Source organism: Monopterus albus, unplaced genomic scaffold (assembly GCF_001952655.1).
Source record: "Monopterus albus unplaced genomic scaffold, M_albus_1.0 scaffold7.1, whole genome shotgun sequence".
Lineage (NCBI taxonomy): Eukaryota > Metazoa > Chordata > Actinopteri > Synbranchiformes > Synbranchidae > Monopterus > Monopterus albus.
Window position 1 is genome coordinate 3,707,941 of NW_018127887.1, and position 20,368 is coordinate 3,728,308.

The 20,368-nt window shown below is 40.7% G+C and overlaps 1 long non-coding RNA gene across 3 annotated transcripts in view; it reads right to left on the bottom strand.

The window, feature by feature from the left end:
• Positions 1–3,206: 3,206 nt before the first annotated feature.
• LOC109973469 (uncharacterized) overlaps positions 3,207–20,368 on the bottom strand; it is a 38,534-nt gene continuing 21,372 nt past the window's right edge. Inside the window, exons 3-5 of one of the 3 annotated variants that reach the window (XR_002276829.1) lie at positions 17,065–17,369; positions 10,548–10,636; positions 3,207–3,243 (exon numbers count right to left, since the gene is read on the bottom strand). This is a non-coding gene — a long non-coding RNA (uncharacterized LOC109973469). Of the gene's footprint in view, positions 3,244–9,317; positions 9,896–10,547; positions 10,637–17,064; positions 17,976–20,368 lie in introns of those variants that run through there. The other 2 variants (XR_002276828.1, XR_002276831.1) reach the window with 2 other exon arrangements.

The following is a 20,368-nucleotide window of genomic DNA, read 5'->3' on the forward strand; positions in this document are numbered from 1 at the left end:
AGTTACTGCTGACTTATTAAATTAAAATGGTTTGATTATGTGTAGAAAATCTAAATATGGATATAGAATAAATATAATTGCTATAAAAACATATTTTCTTGGACTGAATATTACAGGTTATAATTATCGTGGCCCAGATGAAGGCTTCACGTTTCTTCATTTCAGCAAATGCACATTGCTTTGTGGTTAATCTGAGGGGCCTTCCCACACAGTCCTATCCACTTACAGTCAATCAATAACACTATTCCATTTATACAGCTATGACATCACATAAAAGCTTAGAAAAGCATTGTTGTGAGTGTTATTCTTTTCAAAGTCCTGGCAACTTTGGATAAAACTACAGAATATTGAGTCCCAGAAGCTTTTCATTAGTTCCTTATTGCATTGGATATGAATATCCCAGGATTGATAGCAAAGGTTGTGGCAATGTTTTTGGCGAAGAAGCGAGGCAAGAGATGAAGGATGGAGGCTGGCCTTTAGAGAAGCAACCCCAGAAATACGACGCACACAGAACCACTGTTTTATCGGGCTTAGTATTCAGCTCACTTTGCTCTATCACCAAAGCCAAGGCTCATATCAGTTCAATATGGTGGCTGATGGACACAGTGGGTGCAGCCCACATACAAGTACAGTCAACACCGGTCTAGACACATGGGATTCAGCACAGTACTCAGATTTTTTTCCCACACCACAATGTTACAGCTCTGTGCTGTGCTACTCCAGCGACGTACCATCACATAATCCTTCTCATTGTGTCAGAGACATTTGGTGAATATGTAACCAGCTTAGCACGTTTGGTATGACTAATATGTGACAAGGTGAAGTACAAAATGTGTGCATACTGGAACAGTGCAAGTATGTACAGTAGAAACTCAGTAGGTCTGTATATGCATATTTATAGTGAAACCCATATTAATAGGCAGTTTTATTCTGACAAAGTTAATCACTTGTTATATGACTGTAGAGTGAAGATACGGGGGTGAATGAGAAATCTCACTGTGAATGACAGTCCTAAGTCTGACCTTAATATGAGATACAGGGCTGCAGTCTCAGACAGTGAGGAATGTCTGATGCCCAAGTCAGACGAATACCGGCTGGCAATCACCTCGTCATTTATCTGCATGTGTGTGTATTTATGTATGCTGTTGGCCAGTGATAGAATACTGTAGCCATCATCTGCTGCCACATGAATCACTGTAGACCAAGAGGTGAGACTGTGTCACGACTCGTCTTTCCATCTGCTCTGCTCTGGGGCTTTAGGACGTGCCTGGGCTGCTAGTTAATCCCAGGAATAAATGAAGATAGTTGAGTTAGTTTTTCAGAGATATTTCCAGTATTTTCCATACTGTTTAACAGAACAATTGTTTTTTTATGTTCAATACTTGAGCATTAAAATAGACTGAACAAGTTGATCAGGAGGTTTAACAGAATCTGGTGATTGAAGAGTGGTTCATTGTTTGGGTAGCTGACACACCTGAAGAGAGCAAACACTGCTGTGAGTGTAGACGAGCTTCATCACAGAATGGCTTTGCTTTGGAAACCATTTAGCACCTGACTGTGAATAGTCACAAAATCTGAAGTATTTAAATGGACACACTGAATGTAAGAACACAATGTCAAAGACAACCTGATTCATGACTTTACTTTTTTATTAATATTTGAAGTAGAAAATTCAAATCAAAACAAATCTCATAGCGATGACTTTACCTGGTGGCCTGCTCTGCTAAGAGACGACCTGATGACACGGCTTGGACAGCTGTGCTGGTCTGCTTTATTGATTCTGGGAGTTTTTGATGCTGTGTTGTCTGTATGATGAAGTATTGCTGCCCTTCGGGGAAGGCAGTAGGTTGTATAGTTATCTCCTGATTGGGCAAAATCACTACCCTGAAACCACACAACCTACTACCTCACCCCGTACGAACACCAGATAAGTCTTACAGGTATAACTTGTACTGGAAAACACTGTGGTGGAGTGACATACAAGTCTGCACATATTAAACAGAGTAAATAAATACTATGAGATACAATTTTCACATGTGGGCAATAAATACACTTCATATCAAAATCATTAAACAGGAGGGAAAAAATGTTAAAAAGTTAGAAACAAGATCTAAAAAGTGATAATCAGATGAGAACAGTTCTGATAAGATATGTTGGTGATTGCTGCTGGATGTCTGGTACAAATAACACCAACAAGCCATAACAACACTTATGACAGAAACACTTTTATTGACCATAAAAAGTGCAGCCATACAAATCAAGAAATAGAAAACTATGTAAAATAACTGCAAAAATGACCTATCACTATCAAATGCCAGAACTGAGTTATGTCCTTAGCAGTTGGTGGGTAAACGTGCGATATTCCAGTGATGATCCAGATCCATAAGCTCCAGCAATGGCATCTGATGATATTACAGCCACTTTAGGAAAGACAGTAAGTTGTATAGTTATCTGACACGAAGGGTATGACCCTAAAACTATACAACCTACTACCTCACCCCAAAGGACAGTTTTTAAAAAAACAAAGTCCTTTCACGTCCCCATTCGTGCAGGTAATTCCCTTTGACACACCTCGCTGAATACAATACAGCACTTATGAATCACAGAAACACAAGCACACACACACCTCTCTCCTCTGGGACACCTCACTGGTGTGACTGGAGTTTGTGCTGAACATGAACCAGGTCACCCGGTTCATACCTCGGTCTGATGGGAATTAAAATGATTCAGCAGGGTTTGTCTCAAACAAACTGCCTTTTTGTTTTCATTGTGAAAGATTTACCTCTCCACAACTGAAATGATTTTAATGTACAACTCGTATACAACCTGTGACATGGGGTTGTGAGTAGAAATGGCTTTGCATTAAAAGGTCACAAGCCAAACATTTGGGAATCACTGCTCTTAAGCTAAGTATTACTTTTCACAACAAATAAATTACACACAAACACACACAAAAAAAAATCTGGATTAATTTTATATAACAATCTGTGTTGATTCCACTGTGTTTCTCCTTTTTTCTTAGTACCGCTTTCTGTGCTTCAGAGACGACAGCGGTAACATTAGAGATCAGTGTTGAGAGTGGGCGAGCTCGAGCTAGCTCATTCTGGCTCACATGTGCGGAGCAGAGGGCCACAGCTGCCGCTGCTGTTAATGTTTCTCACCTGCTCAGTAACATGCAGCGAAGGGAGGGCATGCTGGCCTATCACCCATTTGAAAATTCCCGAGAGGGAAAATCTGTTACTTCTGCAACAAAGGAAATGGAGAAATACTTCAACATGATGACTGGGTTTGACTTCTGTGAGATCAATTACAAACATCCCAGTGGCTGACAGTCTGTACAAGAGTGTTTCTGGTTCTCAGGTGGAAACATACTGTCTGGTTTTCCTTACAATATGTTTATGTGGTTACAGTTAGCTTATCAGAACATTTTTAGGGCCCATACTTGTCTGTTCTGTCAGAAAATCATACCATCCTGCTTGCTTAACTGTCACAACTGGCTGAAACAAAGTTTTATCAGGGTAATTTTTGTCCGCATGAACATCTACAGTACAGTAATATTATTCTATCAGTGAAGGCACAAATATGGCACAGCACAATGCACAACAGAATGTCTTAAGCTGAGAGGCCCCATTCTGTCTGCTTAGTGGTGAGTCTGAGGCTCTCTGCATTATTCAACACTGCCTTACTTACACCAAAGCACTGGATGAGTGAATTTTACTGTAAGTATGCACAGACACACACCCTTACAGGGTAACACACACACACAAGGAGTACACAGACAATTTGCAGGAAGAGAAAAGCTGACAGAAGGAGGCATAGTGTTGCAACCTACAGTATGCACAAATATACATGTACACATACTGATGGTAGTGGCAGACAGAAATGATACTGTAGATACTATACAGGCACATAATATGTTTAATTTAAAGCTAATTCTTTTCAACTGAAAAACCAAAATAATCATTTCACTGGTTAGATTTTGAAACAGAAAAAGGCTGAAAGTGTTACTGTTTTGTAGAAAACCTAAATTTCAAATAAATTGCACATTAGAGAATTCAAATAATTCTTTAGCTTTACTGTACATATCGGAAACTGACTGACCTGTGTAGAGCATATCAGTATTCATGTCACCATCTTTTCTCATTGTGCTGCTTTGGTAAAACCTCAAAGGTATGGGGCCCAGACTTCATAAAGTAAGGTCAAGGCACACCATCCCCTCAATCTGCTGAGTGGACTTTCTTTAATCTAATACAGTAGATGGCTCTGGGGTCCTGAACAACATAGCGTCCAAGAAAACTACTGCTTTCAAGTGAAGCCAGCAGATACCATCTAGTGACAGGGAAATATTCACACTCGCACCCACACACACGCACTGCACAGGACCAATATGCAGTGCAAGAACACATACAGACGCACACACACAGGCATGTACTCATGTGCACACTTGTTTAGGGCTCTTAAAACTGTTATGCAATACAGTCTAAAAACACCATTTTTTTTTGACCAAGCAATGGTCCCCCTGAAAATTCAGTCTTCTTAAAAGTCTGCAAACTCAGCAAGCACTTCTTCACACTGTAACTAACCCACTGCTTTAGCCTTGTACCTTCACCTTCACTAGCTGTATGGGAAGACCAGGGAGCAACGTCCTGCTTTCTACACCTCATCGTCTCATAATCTCACACCATCATATACAGCGCTCACACTGTGGGGCATGCAGATGCAAATGCATAAACAAAAATATCCACACAAGGACACAGTTTTAAATGCATGCACATGTGCAGAGACGAACAAATGTGGAAAAATACCCTTTAAATTGAAAAAGTTCAAACATGATATTTATTTACCTCATCACATTTTCTCACCGTGTTCACAGCAAAGGTACCCACTGATTTAAAAGCCATTTCAATTCAATCACACTTCAGTCTAAGTGTTATCGTACCTATCAATCAATACTGAAGCTTAGTTTCACTGCAGTGATAGTGTGATAGAGTGGAGTGCTGTAACCTTGTAACCTGATCTTTGAGGTTCGGGTGGTATGTGGTGGATAATTCAGAAAAGAAACCGGACTTTTACACAATATGCATCTTTATTATTTTGTGTATATTTTTGCTTATTCATAACATTTCAGGTAAATAATGTGTTTATTACTCACAAGCTCTAAAATTGCCAAGTTTTAGATTTTAAAGTTGTGCACATTTAAAATTTTCTTAATTTACCTCAACAGATCAGGATCTCTCTTTTACCGGAGAGTCCTGTCCAAAATGGCTACACATTTTACAGTTCAGAAAGTCACAAGTTACATCCATTAACCTTCTAAGACCCATACACAAGGCTTTGTATCAAACTTTAATGTCTTTTATGTAGACAGAGACTTGGCATAGGACAGATGTAATTGGCATGAAATGCCTACATAGATTCATAGTCCTGTTTACATATTCTATATGTAGTCCTCAGATCTTAATTTCACCAAATGTACACAGTTTTATTAAAGGAAAATAGTCTGGTATACACAGTGCCTTTTGGTCTGCTGTCCTCACATACATAGAATTGTGCAAATACAGTGATGCCCCCCAGATTTTCTCTGTGGATTTACACTGATCTCAGAAATTACCCCAAAAAGTCCAGATTTCCGGCAAAATACAGGGAATTCCCATGCCTGGGTACCGTATGTGCACATTTGTACGTATTTCTTCTTTTTCTGTGTACATCTACAGTACATACAGTAGGCACCCAGCTACAAGTGAAGTGGTGTCTGGGCACAGACGGGAATCCAGACAGACATGATGGAACATTTATAAAGGGAAGTATAGCTTCTATGCCCCCCCACTATCCCCTCAGGATAGCTCAGCAGGCATGACCCATCTATATATAACAGGGCCAGGAGGGAGGCGGTGGGAGGAGAGGGAAGAAGAGGAGAGGCTGCATGGGCAGGTCCTGTTACACATGCCAGGAGGATGGTTGGGGCAAGCCACAGGGGGATTCTGCTCAAAGTCAGACAGACTGACCTCCTCATCACCTCTGCATGAGGCAGATATTGAACTTGCAAACAGTATGTGCATGTGTGTTAGGAGAGTGAAATAAGAGGAAATGCATATGTGTATCTTCATATGTTCATATGGAATTAGTGATATACTGTATGTGTCTGTGTGAAGAGCTACATGTATGCATTAATGCATGTGTAATGTATGCACTTGTGTCTGTGTGGTATGTGTGTGTGCAGATCAACATGTGTATACAGTATATGTGTGATAAAGTGTGCATGTACTCACATCTACAGTATGTGCATAACATGTGTGTCTGCCTGTCAGGCTGTAAGATGAACCGACCCCAGTGACTTACTTGCCTCCACCCCTCCATCCCCCAACAGAGCCATAAACATGCCAGGTGAAGAGAACGGGATTAGGCAGAGTTAGCTGATCCCAGCACCCCCCACCCCACACACCCCATCCCTGGCCCTGTATATTAGAAGTAAAAAATGACCCCAATCATTGTAATGACAGGGCACGCAGCAGGGGTTGCTCAGACCACTCAGCCCAACCAGCTGCTTCTTATCTCTCTCACACACAATATACAGTCACACGTACATGGAGAAACATACAGACACTCATATGGACATGTGTGCACACAGGCACGGTAAAGCAACAGGATGCACAGCAGGCACAGGCCTATAGAAAGGTCTACCCAGAAGCTATGTGTTTCTGGAAGGTGGGCATGTGGCTATTACATATCAGAACACCTAAAATATGATGCCTTTTAACAGTTTCAGTCATTATGCTCATTAGTGCTCACGATACACAAGCCTACAGGCTGAAAAGACAAAAGTAATGATGCTTAATTTTAAATTAATAGCTAAATATTTAAACTGATGGACACTTAACACAATATTCATAAGAGGTTTAAAAATATAAAGCTTATAGTTTTGTCTTTTGGGAAAATTGTACGTTCTATCAGGAGATATTTGCACATGCTGAAATAACTTCTTTCCATGCCGTAACTGCATGCAAAAAAAAAAAAAAAAAAGAGGTGATGTGATCAAATTTATGAAGTGGAACAGGCATACAATCCACGGTTGTCACACCTACTTTAGGGTTACCAGATTAATAGCCTTGTATATGGTTGTAATTCCAGGACATACAAGTACTAACATGTAGATCTTAATCATGGTCTGCAACACATTTTAATTTTAACTGGGAGTACAAATTTAATAGTGGCCATGAAGTCCATTAGAAGATGATGTGTTAATCCATAGAAATTAGATTCAGAGATATATACTCTCATTCACAGCTTTAGCTTTGGTGCTGCCAAGCTAATGAAAGCTGAAGAAACTGTCATGTGGCTGCCAGTGACTTGTAGGACCCCTGTCTATTAGACAAAGTCTATAGACCTGACACATCTGCATACCCAACTCTGCACTAGCCTGCCTGCAGGGCCCCTTTCATCTTTGGCAGTGCCCCATTGAGCTGCATCTGTCGCCAGCTATATTTAGAGGGTGGGACAAATACCTAACTCCCTGGACATGAACTACAGCTGACAGACAGAGGGCCAGAGCGGGCAGACAGGGAGCTGTATAGTTTGTAACCTTGAAGAGCTTGTTGCCCCCAGGCTACAGCTGGCTGTAGTCAAACTCACTACAGTGGTTAGCAGTTAAAGCTGAAAGCTAGGCCGGTAAAATACACCACAGTCAACACTGAAAAGCTTGGGCATCAGTTATGCGTGCCATTGTTCTAGATAGACCTGCTGCCAAAGTGAAGTCTTATATACAGTAATGAACACTGATAAAGAGATGCAAGACTTTTCCCTCTGTGAGTTAAAAAATGAATTTCTGTATATTTGAATCTCCTTCAAATATTCATACATTTCTGCCTATAAGCATTTGCATGTGTGGCAGTGCCAGCAAGGCAGCTGGTGTGTGATATGTGACCATGTTGCATGGCCATCTGCTCTATATAACCATAAACAAACGCAGGCAGGCCAGCTTCACAGTATCATTTCCAAGAGGTCTAGGCAGGGTAAATGTATTCATTCTTTGGTCTCTGAGTAGACACTATAGAGATATTCCCTAGAAACAGGCCATGGTTATGTAATAGCATTCATAATTCATTCCACAAACACAATATGGAGGCCACACTCTCCCATACACAAACACACAACCAGGTTAAAGAGTCAGGAGCCAAAGGGGACAGAGTGCACTGTGGACTGTTAAAAAGCCACTGCCTTTCTGAATAAGAGTTGTTTGTGACAGGCCAGGTGCTGCAGGGGGCCCTGCTATATTTTGCACCTAGTCTAAATTACAGTACATGCCAGCAAAGGCGCACACTGATACGTAAGGGAGTTTTTACAACAGCACTGCAGGATGTACACAGACATAGTATCTAGATATAGAGTAAACTGGTGCTGTTTTCTAGTGTAACCTGACAACAAGAACATTTTTATGCCTTCGCACTGCTGATAGCCACGGCTGAAGGCAAAATGTTTTCAGGCTGTACGTCCATACGCTTCATTCTTGTGAATTCGATATGTCAGGAACACCTTGAGGGAATCTCTTCAAATTTGGCACAAATGTCCACTTGAATTCAAAGATGAACTGATTAGAATTTGGTGGTCAAAGGTCATTGGTCAAGGTCACTGTGACCTCATGTTCATCCCATTCTTGTGAACATATCTCAGGAATTCCTTGAGGGAATTTCTTCAGATTTGGGTTCAAGGGTGAACTCTTTAAATTTTGGTGGTCAAATGTCAAGGTCAGTGACCTCGTCTGTTCCATTTCCGTGATTTTGACTGATTGGTGGAGGCACACAACTACGTAGCATTAATTGTAGTTTTTATTTATGTTTGTGATGGTCTTGGCACCTTGTATACATATTGATGTCTTTCACAATTCTTAAAAACAAAGGACCTAATGCTTTATGATGCTGGCACACTGATCAATTTACCTGCTAAGTTGGAAAATGCAACATCCAAATCTTAAGTGTCCCCGTAAGGTTGATGATTTTGTCACTACCGTGATTTAACATTACCTGAGCAATAACAAGCAAGTAAAATTACTTCAAAAGTAGAAAAATTTCAGTGCTTGATAAAAGCTAATAAACAGCATTTAACATTTAGAGGCTAATTTCATAAACTATGAATGTGCTATTTAATAGAAGAAAATCACATGACTATTGTGCTCTTAAACTGAAACTGTTTTATATTAAATAAATCATTTCATTTTTATGAAACTGTAGGAAAAATGGCACAACAATTCCTGAAGCATTATTCTTTGTTCCACTTTCTTTTAACATAATGGTAAAAAGATGGGTTTTCTGTGATTTTGTCAGGTAAATTTAGCAATTGGTGGATCAAGAGAGAAGCAGCAGTGAACACCTACTGAAAGCTTAATATAATGTCCATGGACTTCGGGTCAGATGAGAGGAGGATTTTATTAACATCTGCACATGTAATCAAATGCCTGGCGCATACAGAAATCCAGAATCGTGGGCAGCTAGCTAGTGCTGCTGGAGGCTGTAGGGTGTGGCCTGGGGTTATCGAGTGCATATGATACAAGCACAGAAGGATTTGAAGCTACAGTCAACAGTCTGCTTTGGTTAGGGTGGAGACAGGTACATATGCAGAAGTTAAAACTGTTTCCATGCAAACTCTAGCTCTAGAGTACTTTAAACAGACAGGTTGTGTTTCAATGGGGGCCAGGCTACTGGGGACTCTGAAGCCTGTGAAGGAGAGAGGGAGGACTGATAGAGGGTGGAGGGTGAGAGGGGGTCATATAGCTGTGGGCCCTGCCAGCACATTTGCCCCAGTGGAAAAGCACCATTTATGGCATCCACCCAGGGTCAGCACTTTGAGAAGAGGAGCTTGGAAGGGTCCAGAGGGGGATGCTGCTTGTCTGAATGCAGTCAGCCTGCAACAATTAAAAACCTCTCTCCATAAGAAAAGCAATATTATGTACTCAGTCATTGTCCAGAGGAGCCCTTCGTTTCTCCCATTTATTTTAATTTGATAGTTAATTCAGCATCCAGTTGCGCCCACTATTTCCCCCCATTTCACTCCGTCCCTCTCATCCTGCTACCTGACTACTTTGGCAGCGCTGCACAAAATGGCGGCACGGAGCTGAGAGCTGGAAGGCAGAGAGTGGAAGCCATTTTCTAACAGATCCTGGCCTCAGCACAGAGAGAGTCAAGACTTACTATGCCTCATGGACAATTAAAATTATACCCTGAGTGTTTTCTGTGCATGTACACTAAACATTGTTTTTTCTTTTTTTTAATCTTCTGCACTAACAAACCGCTGGGACCACTTGGCTTCTCGAATTGAATAAAAGCACAATATCCAGCAATTATGATTTAATCTAGTGCAGGCTTGCATTCTCTCAGAAGGAGACTGAAAATAAATGTAAATGGAGCAGTTTCATGCCACGCATATAATAAATGAAACTTACGCAGCATCTAATTACACACTTCATCTCATTAAATGAAATTCAAGACAAAACAATGACTTTACAATGCATCATTAAATAAAACCATAATACATTTACAATACATTAAAGTACTTACTACTGCGATCGCCATTCTGTCTGTCCACGATTTCACTTTTTGGCCGAACTGGTCGCGCCTCTGGCTGAAGGTAAAACCCATCTTACTGCCTGCAAGGAGGACAGACAAAGAGAGAGGTGAAAAGAGATTGTAGAGGCGAAGGAAGAGAAGAAAGGGAAACAGAGAAGCAGAAACAGAGAGAGCCATCAGTTGGAGAGCAGCAGCCGTAGCCGGTTTACTAATAAGCTCGCCCCACGGTCTTGCTTGGCCAAGGAAACTCATTAGTGGAACATGTAACACACTGCACCTTCTCTGTTGGCCTGTACCCAGCCAACTCTGACTGCTGCATGCCCACCCAACCATCGTGGCCTTGGCCTTGCCTAGTAGCACCCACTCGCTGCATACGTGCACACACTTTGGCATGATGTATTACTGAAGGCCTACTACAGTATCATGTGTGTGGGTGAGATGGCACCAGTGATTTTCTGCACATGCGGCACAGTATGTTTATGTTCACACATCAGGACATGTATAAACTATACAGCATTAATGTTTCAGGCAGCTTTTGAAATGTGCCTGTTTGCATACTGTACACAGGTGTATGATGCCAGGACCACAGGCGTAGTTAGTCATCATTAGCCAAATCTGAGATTGCAGAAAAATAAAGAGGGTGACAGGGATAAAGAAAGATGTGAGGGTTGTCCTCTATCAGACCGAGGAGGTCACTGTCAATTCTCCATTCAGCACGGCAGCTGCTGAAGGGTGCTAATTCTGTACATGGATGCTAATTGCAGTGCGGAACATGGCCTTGCTGGTGAAGGATCTTTTATATATTGTTTCTAACGTTTATAATTATAGTGCAGTGCCTTGGACTGCAGCCAGCACATGTTTCTGGGCTCATGAGTAACTCAACCCCTCCAGCCCATGGAGAGAGATTCATGTCCGATCTGTGCACTCACTGCACTCTGTTGTTTGTGTGCATGCATGCTGATGACTCACGAAGCCTATACCACATAGACAGCTGTACTGTAAGAAAACACAATAAATATATTCATTTTTAAACTGACCTTGATTACAAAACCTTTTGTATTGACATTTAAAGCTGAAGAGGTCCAGTTAGGTAGGGTGTAATGTTTGGCTCAAAATTCAGAAATAACAAATACAAGGTAGAAATGATTACAAAAGTAAATAGTAAATTACAGTCAAATCAATAACAGAAAATGAACATAGTCTATAGAATATTAATTTTTCTGTACTGACATAAAGCAGCTCAAGCCAGTGCATTTGTGTTTATCTCTAAAAGTAACTCAGCTCAGTACTGATGAACAGTAAGAAATTGAAGTGGCAATGAGGTGAGGGAAGGGATTTGCAGTATTTTGATAGCCTGAGAGTTGCAGGCAAGGCCTCTCAACACTTCCAACTTTACCTCCAAGTGGAACAATTTTGCTGACTCTGCAGTTTTTCACTCACTAAATTGCCTTGGCGACAGCAGAGGCCAAAGCTGAAGAAATATACGAGTACTGAAAAGTTGAGTGGGTGCAGCTCGATTTTATCTGGAATATCGCTTTGCCTGGCATTTACATAAAACAAGTATCTATCCTTACAGTGTGTGCTCAGAGACACTCGCGTGATGCTGCAGACCTCAGACTAAGGGGTCTCTAAAACACATGCTGAATATACTGAGTGGTCAGAGGCAAAGGAAAAAAAAATGTAGTTTTGTTTTATTTTAATCTGATTTGGTGAAAGAAACCTGCCTGTCAAACTAAATTCTCTTGAAAGAGTTGTTTAAAAGTTCGGTTTTTAACACTTAGACTCTGGTTGAACAGCATGTGTGTAAGAAAATCACCCTTGGGTAAATATACTCCAGTATAAAAAAAAAAACCCTGACCACAGCTAACGGGCCCATAATGTAAAGCAAGCATGTGAAAAATACACAGGTCTTGTTTGAGAATGTCTAGAGGGCAAGAGGGGAGGTGCAGAGGAGGAAAATCTACATCATCTGTCACCCCCGAAACTCTCCCCCAGTCCAATATTATGTCATTATGACTGTGCTCACTGTCTCTGCGGAGTTGCTGTGGTTTTGTGGATAAATTACATGTGACACTCCCAGCTGACATCCTGATTAACACAGGGAGAATAAAATGGCCCCCAATCCTAGTAAAAGGGGTAATGGACTAATGGCTTCCATGTATGGTGAGAGAGAAGTGAGAAAAAGCAGGTTTGGAGACTTTGGTGTATATGTACATATTGTATGTGTGTAATCAGCAGATGCAACTGTAATTATCTTGTTTATGGAGCCTTGAAATTTCTGTTTTTGTGCAATGCCACCAAGCTAAAAATGGTCATGTACGTAACCAGCCTCTCTGGTTACAAATACAGGCCTGGCCCACTTCCTACTGTATACTGTACTACTGATACTGTATGAGTGCAGTACAGCCTGTAGTGGCCACTGTACATCCACTCATCTGCTCTCCCACGTTCACAGTACATGAGGGCAACAGGGCGCCTGGCCAGCTTCTACTATAGACCTGATCAGACTAGACTGCCGTTTACCTCGAGGAGATCTGAACAGACCTTTCTACCGACTGACAGCAGTTAAATAAAAGCCTGAAGCAGATGTTATTATGATTGACATAGTGTAAAATGTAAGCAATTGTCTCAGAGGTTTTTGCAGGTTGCACTGTGACCTTGAAACATGATAGGCTGCCAAAGTGGAAAATTTAAATCCAGCTTCATTTCCACAAGCAGTGACCTGCTTGTGCTAAACTGCAGCTGCAGAGTGGTAATTACATTGCATAGTCTCTCAGTAAGAATACTGGACCCAAGGTGGAACTGCCAAGCTGTCGTATTGATACCTTAAATAAATATAATGCTATGCCAGATTTTATTTTCCATAGCCTTCATTTTACAAGTAAAGCATTGAGCAGCTACTTAAATGAGCTTAAAAATTAAAAAAAAAAAAGGAAAACGTGCCTGCTTATGCTATAGCGAGAATGAGCCTTGTGGTTTATTTAGCAATGATGTTTTTGTGATTTTAAAAGACCCGTCCCTTTTTTGTGTAGCTTAAAAATTCTACAAAAAATTAATACATTTCTAAAAATCTAATATCATAACACCATATGGTTCTGTTAACAATAAATACATATTATCTCACTGTCCAACGATTAAATATATAGGAAATAAAATTAAATGCATCGTTAGTCCTGGCAGCCCAGACAGTAATAAATGTCAGTCAAATCCCTAATGCTGACAGTCGTCCAAAGAGCTTCAACATACAATATAACTTTCATTATGTGGGGTTTATTGTACTTAAAACAGCACACTGAACCCACATGAGCAAGAGAAATAAAAGAGGCTTCATTATTATGGCAGAAAAATACATCTACACTGAGTGCTCACTTGGCCCCTATTCACCACTCCAATCTGTATTCCATATTAGCCAGGAGGAAAATGGATGTAATTCACAGCAAGCTCATAAATGAAGCAAAATCATATAATCATAAATACCAATTTATGCACTTAAACAAATGAAACAGTGTATTGGCAGCTTATTGCTGTGTTGTACTGGTGAATGAGTCATTTGCAGTGTGTGTTGCAATAGAAAGAATACACTGAGCACTGGTACATGACTTGAACAACATACTCAACACTTAGTGCTGAGCAGGAACAGTATTAGAAACATACATGACAGACAAGATTTTCTTAATGAAACTGATCAAAGTTTTATGCTTACAATATTGTTCAAAACAACAAATAATGAAATGCTGGAACAGCTGGGATCATACAAAATTTAAATAATTGACGTAAGGATAGAACTATACTTCTACATTGGTCTAAAGGCATAACTAGATAAATGTCAGGAAAAACTGAATTTTAGATTGAAATAAATAAATTAATTCATGCATAAAAATGGTTGCGACCCTTCAAAATGGGACACTTGACATACTCACAGGTTTGATATGCAAGATTAAAAAAGCAGAAAAATGGTGTAATTAACTTAAAAACATAAAAAAAAACCCTGAAGGATTTACAAAAACCAAAGCTACGATCCACCAAGTGAAGCAGACATGCATGCATATAATATCTTACCACACACACACACACACACACACACACACACACACACACACACACACACAGAGTTAAATATACTGATGCTGTGTATTTGTCAACCATTATGTATTCTCTACACCAGAGCAATGCTGTAAAACATATATGGCTGATATTTTATTTAAGGCTGTCTGCCATGTTTTCCTCTATGCTTTTAGACAAAAAGCATTTCTTTCTCCAAGTGTTCCCTCTTTGAAACTTCATAAGGAACTTATACAATTTTTAAATAATTCTGTACAGAAAAAAGGGATCATATTATTTAGCAAACATTTTTTTTTTTGCTTTCTCTCTGTATACTATGCATAGTATTGTGGAACTGAAATACTTCTCAAACAAATTAAACACAGCACAATAAAGGTAACCAGTGAGTGAAAAATTATTCAAATATTTTTTAAATCCTGTCCATATAATAATTGCTTAAAATTATAGTGTACACTGTAGAATAATAATTCTACATAAAGTATCATTTATTTCCCCTTTTTTTGTTTTGAGGTGTCGTCAGTTGGATTTTTTTATCATACAAAAACATACAGTGCTTAACCAATACACTGTAATGAGAATACAATCTCATTAAAACATCTGGAACTTCTCATTCAAATTCAATGTCACAGTCAAGTTCAAGTCTGGAACCTGTTGTTTTAGCTGCAGCATGCCGTTTCCTTTAGCTCTATTTTTAGAGTATATTCATGACACACTGGTACCCATGTATAAAAATGAAGAGAAAGTCAACTGACGAGCATTTTTGACTGTTATACATGTTTGTGAGAACAGACCATTTCACCGAGCCTAAGAACACACATTGGCAGGGCAAAAAACAGACAAGACAATAAAAAATCTGTTCAATATTGTTAGGCATCATTACATTGAATGTACAAATATGTATGTTTGACAGTGTATTTGCTGTGTTGCTGCAGTAAAGCTGCCCACATTCCTCACTGTGAGATGTACCAGGCTGTTGGATAGATCATGTATAGTTTTACAAAGAGATAAAATACTGCAAACCCTCAACACCCTGCCATCTGCCTCTCAACATGCAACCTTTCCCTGGACTCCTGCCATCCACTGCCAAAAAGGCCTTAGGGGTGGAGTATTGTGACACTCTGCCAGCCAAAACCATGTGCCCACCTCTAGTTAAGCAAAGCTTATATTCATATAAATCAACATAATCACCTATGTATAGAAAAGCTCCACCTGAATCATGAATGACCTGAAACCTTCTAATATTGCATTACCCTTCAAAAAGTCCCCAATTATATAAACACTGATAAGCAGCCAGGGCAACCCTCTGAGAACCAAACCACAAAATTGGCTAAAGATGGAAGATTTCCATAAATCAACTTCTAATAAGTCAGGTTTAAAAAAAAAAAAGATATGTGAAACCATCATTATTAGGTATCAACATAACTATAATTAACTGAATAAAAGCAGAATGTGCCAAAGAAAAATCACAATTTATCCAAAGTTACTTATCTGAAATCAAATTCATAATTTCCCAGTCATTTTTGAGGCATTGCTTTACGACTGCTAACAGAGGGTTAATGCTCCTTCACATTTGTTCTGTCCTTCAAATGAAAAGAGAATGGTCTCAAAATGAATCAATTCACAAAATCATTTTGAGATTTGGGGTCTTTCTATACATTTGCCACAAATTGTTACTATGCAAAGCATAAGTCATCCAAAATCCCATCTTCAAATAAGTAACTTATAACCACTCACACACACACACACACACACACAAACACACACACACACACACACACACACACACGCAAATCAGGAAATGATGTGATCAGCATTAAAATAAAGCATATATTGGCAAATGTCTTGCAAATAAAGTGATGGATTGTTTTACATCTGTTGTCTATTCTGTCTTCTAAAAAAATACAAGCTTGGAAAGTGCAGCTACACAATTTCAAATACACACAGAGGATTTTCATTGAAATTGTGTTGACAATCAAGCCTTGTAAAACATTAAACCAATCACACAAATCAGTGCAACACATAGTTCTGTTCATACAGTACATACAATACTAAGCCCGGAGTGCATCATTTATATACAATACCTCCACAACTGTAGGGAGGATTATCAATCAAAGTGCTATTAACAACTTTTCTTTATGCATTACTAAATTACGACTAGGTTTTATGGAAGTGAAAACTTTCAAAGGTGCCTTTTCAGAGTTAAAGGAGCAGAGCTTTTGCTGCTACCTGTGCTACTGTAATGTATAGAGAATGTTCCTAAACTACATGAGCATGTAGGTTTTGCTAATCACTTGTATATCCAGGTAAAAAGAAACCGTGTAAGAACCTCAAGTGCATCAAATGTTTATTTGTACAGGATGCTTGTTAAACACTGAAAACCTAAATGTAAACACATGGATAAACTTCCATCGAAACTAAGTGTATAGTACTAGAACATATCACTCACCAGTATTTCAGAGCAAAAATGGTAAATGTCCAGTCGGGGTGTAAACATCGGCAGTTCTTCTCGCTTTGATTCACATCTCTGTCAAGAAGAGGAGAAAGTGATAAGCTCCTCTTCGGTTGTTCTTGCAAGACCCAGGGATATCCCTCGTATTGTCCGCTTCACAGTCATGCCTCATCCCCAGCTCCAGCCTGAGCTCCAGCCGCAATCTCAGCTCCAGGCTCACTCCTTCTTCCAGTCACAGTGTGAGAGTGGGTTCAGGGCTGCACGTCTCGCCCGCCACTGGCTAGGTAGAGGCCTGGTGAGGCCTGAAACAAAAGGAGGCCATAAGACTGTCTGCAAGGCTTCAGCTAAGCCTGTCTGCTAGTTAACAAGTCTTTGAATGAGGGATGTTAGCAAACAGACAAACAGCATGGCTGATGCATGCAAATAGCTCTCAATCAGTCCAGTCACAGCCCTGGCTGGGCACATGAATAATTCAGCAGTCTATATGCTGGTCTCCCTTGTTACTCCCTCTCTCTTCCTGAATGAAATGCCTTCACTAGAATAATTGTGGCAAAGTATTCAAACCTCTGCTTGAACAACAGCCTTAGTCCTACATTCAGTTTTAATACTTCATACATACATGAAATAACAGCACAAAATGGCCATTTAGCAAAACAACATGCAGGACTACTTCTGACATTTCCCCTCAACAATTTAACATTTCACAAAAAACTACATTTCCTCTTATTGCCTTTGAATGTCTTTTATTTGCAGTTGGCACCTGTCCCAGAAAGAGCTCCGGCTCAGCATGCCACTCAGTCCACTGATAGGGGAGCGAGTCGGTGTGAAAGAGAGAGAGCAAGAGTGAGCGAGACAGGACATGGGAAGGAAATAGAAGGAGAACCAGAGAGTCAAGATAAAAGAGGAAGGTATTTCACACCGCTCCCTGGTGCTGATAAAGGATATTTCTTTAAACGGCTGATGTGTACCACGCTCAGGTACTGGTCATATTTTCTACTTGTCATCCATAGTGGTCAACCAGACCACGAGCCCACCACAAACAGGTTACCGATCAGAACTGGCACCTTAGCACTCCAGATGGAACTAGGCTTATCACATGGTGAAACATCACCTTCGCAAATTTCCATCCCAAAGAAAAAAGAATAACCAAATAAATACTATTAGAAACCCGTTAATGAGGAAAAAAAGTAGGAAGGCGCGGAAGATTTTTCAAAAATAAAATATAAAAGGACTGAAGAAATCACGCCACAGTCCAAAGTGATGCAAAATCAATGTGCCAAAAGTGTGAAAAAGCCCTTAAAAAGCAACTTATTCTCAGGCTTTGCAGAGACGTTGTGCAGCTAGTTGGAGGCAGAGGGTTAAAATCCAGCTAGTAGTGAGTGAAAAAAAGCTCCGTCTATAGAAGGGCGGGCTGTGGGGAGGCCCTGACTGTAGAAATAGCAGCAGACTTTTTCTTTTTCCCCCCCATCGCAGAGCCTAAGTCTCCCCTTTGCATGTGGCTGGATCAGAAAGAGGGGAGCAACCGAAACAGGGAGAGAAAAAGAAGAGAGAGAGAGAGAGGAGAGAGAGCGAGTGCACACTAAAGGAGAGAAAGCCCCGCTGATGATGAAATAGGAGGTGCAGCCGAGCGCGCAAATCAGTCACTTTTTCTTCACATGTCCAACACGGCAAGGAACAGTATTTGCACTGGAGACAGAGCAGAAGGAGGGAGGAAGGGAGGGAGCATACGATGGGTGGGAGACGCAGACACAGAAGGAAAGAGAGAGGGAGAGTGGGAGGGTGGAAGGCAGTGTGGGAGGGGTGAAGGAGGAAGAATGGCACAGAAATCCACTCCTCCAGCAGCGCGCAGACGCAGTGTACACACTCGCACGCCATACTGGGATACTCTGTACAGAACCTTAGCTTCTAAATAAACTGGTGAAAAGGAAAGCGAAGAAAAAGAGGGAACACACAATCCTTCAGAATGAACTGCCCTGCTGAAGGATCTCTGAACTACGCAACACTTCTGAGAGCTGGTTGAATTATTAATCTTATCTCTTAGTGTAGAGGGGCTGCAACAGTTTTGGGAGCACAGTGAAAACTGCACACACTCTCAGAGTGCATTAACTCTTTAGCTTGCCACAGTGGCTAGTATGAATGCACAGGATAGACCAGATGCTCGCACACACATACACACAGGAAAAAGGTAAACTTTCAACAATGTGGTAGAGAAAGCATGGCTAGGACCCTCCTCCTTGCTCTGGCTCCGTCACAAAGCGAGCTGAAAACTGAAGCTGAACCCTTGCAACTAGTCTGGCACAAAGTCAAAAGGCTGATAAGCATTTTTGGGTGAGACTTTGCTGCGCTCCTCATGGAAAAACAGCTGCCTCCTGCCCAGTAAAGCACATTTAATAGTTCTGAGAAATTTTTGAGAAACCTCCCCAGAGATGCTGATTTGTTCTGTTTAAAATGGAGGAGGGATAAAAAAGAAAATATCTAAAAACATTTTTGTAACTGAATCCATGCACTGGTATACACAATGAGCAAGGAAGCCAGAGAGAGCCAAGGGGAGAGCTAAACAGCATGGCTGTTTCCACCATCTTAGATTGTATTGATTATTCTTTGCTGTAACGTCTGTGTCTCTCACACACGCTAGCTCTCTTTCTCCCCCTTTTGTCCCTCCCTCCCTCTTTCTGTCTCTGTTCTGCCACCTTCTCTACTCGGTGATCAGCATTTGGCTTTTTCCATTTGTGGCAGATTACTGTAACGCCATTGTAGAACAACTTCCTGCCTCTATTGGATCTGGTTCTAAAAACTACAAAGGCAGAGCTCGTGGTTTTAACTTTTTACCCTCGGCCTTGCACTACAGGAGCTCTAAGAAAAGAAGGAAGGGGATGTGTAAAGTGTATCTGTTACTGAGGAACTACTTTGCTTTCTGCTTTATAAACTGCTGAGAATTAAAGAGGGCAAGAGGGGACTGCATGCCTAGCAGAGACAATGAAAGAAAAAAGGTGGGGGTTCAACTTTTCTTACTTTTACTATGTGAAAACTTTCTGTTGGTTTTGTAGGGTTCACAGTTATTAGTGGGGGCTCAAGCTCACACAGATTTGTCTAACATGGCTGCACAGTTTGTGAGGGCTGCTTTCATAGCACAGCCACCACCCTGTTCCCCGCCGGCTCTCTTCCTCACTAGAGCAGCACAGAGACTGGACTCTCCAGGAAAATTATTCTCCCCTCTGCACTCCTCTATTCTTGACAGGTTTCAGCAAAAACACAGGTGGCCAAGCACAGATATTGCGCAGACACACAGAGGAAATCTTTA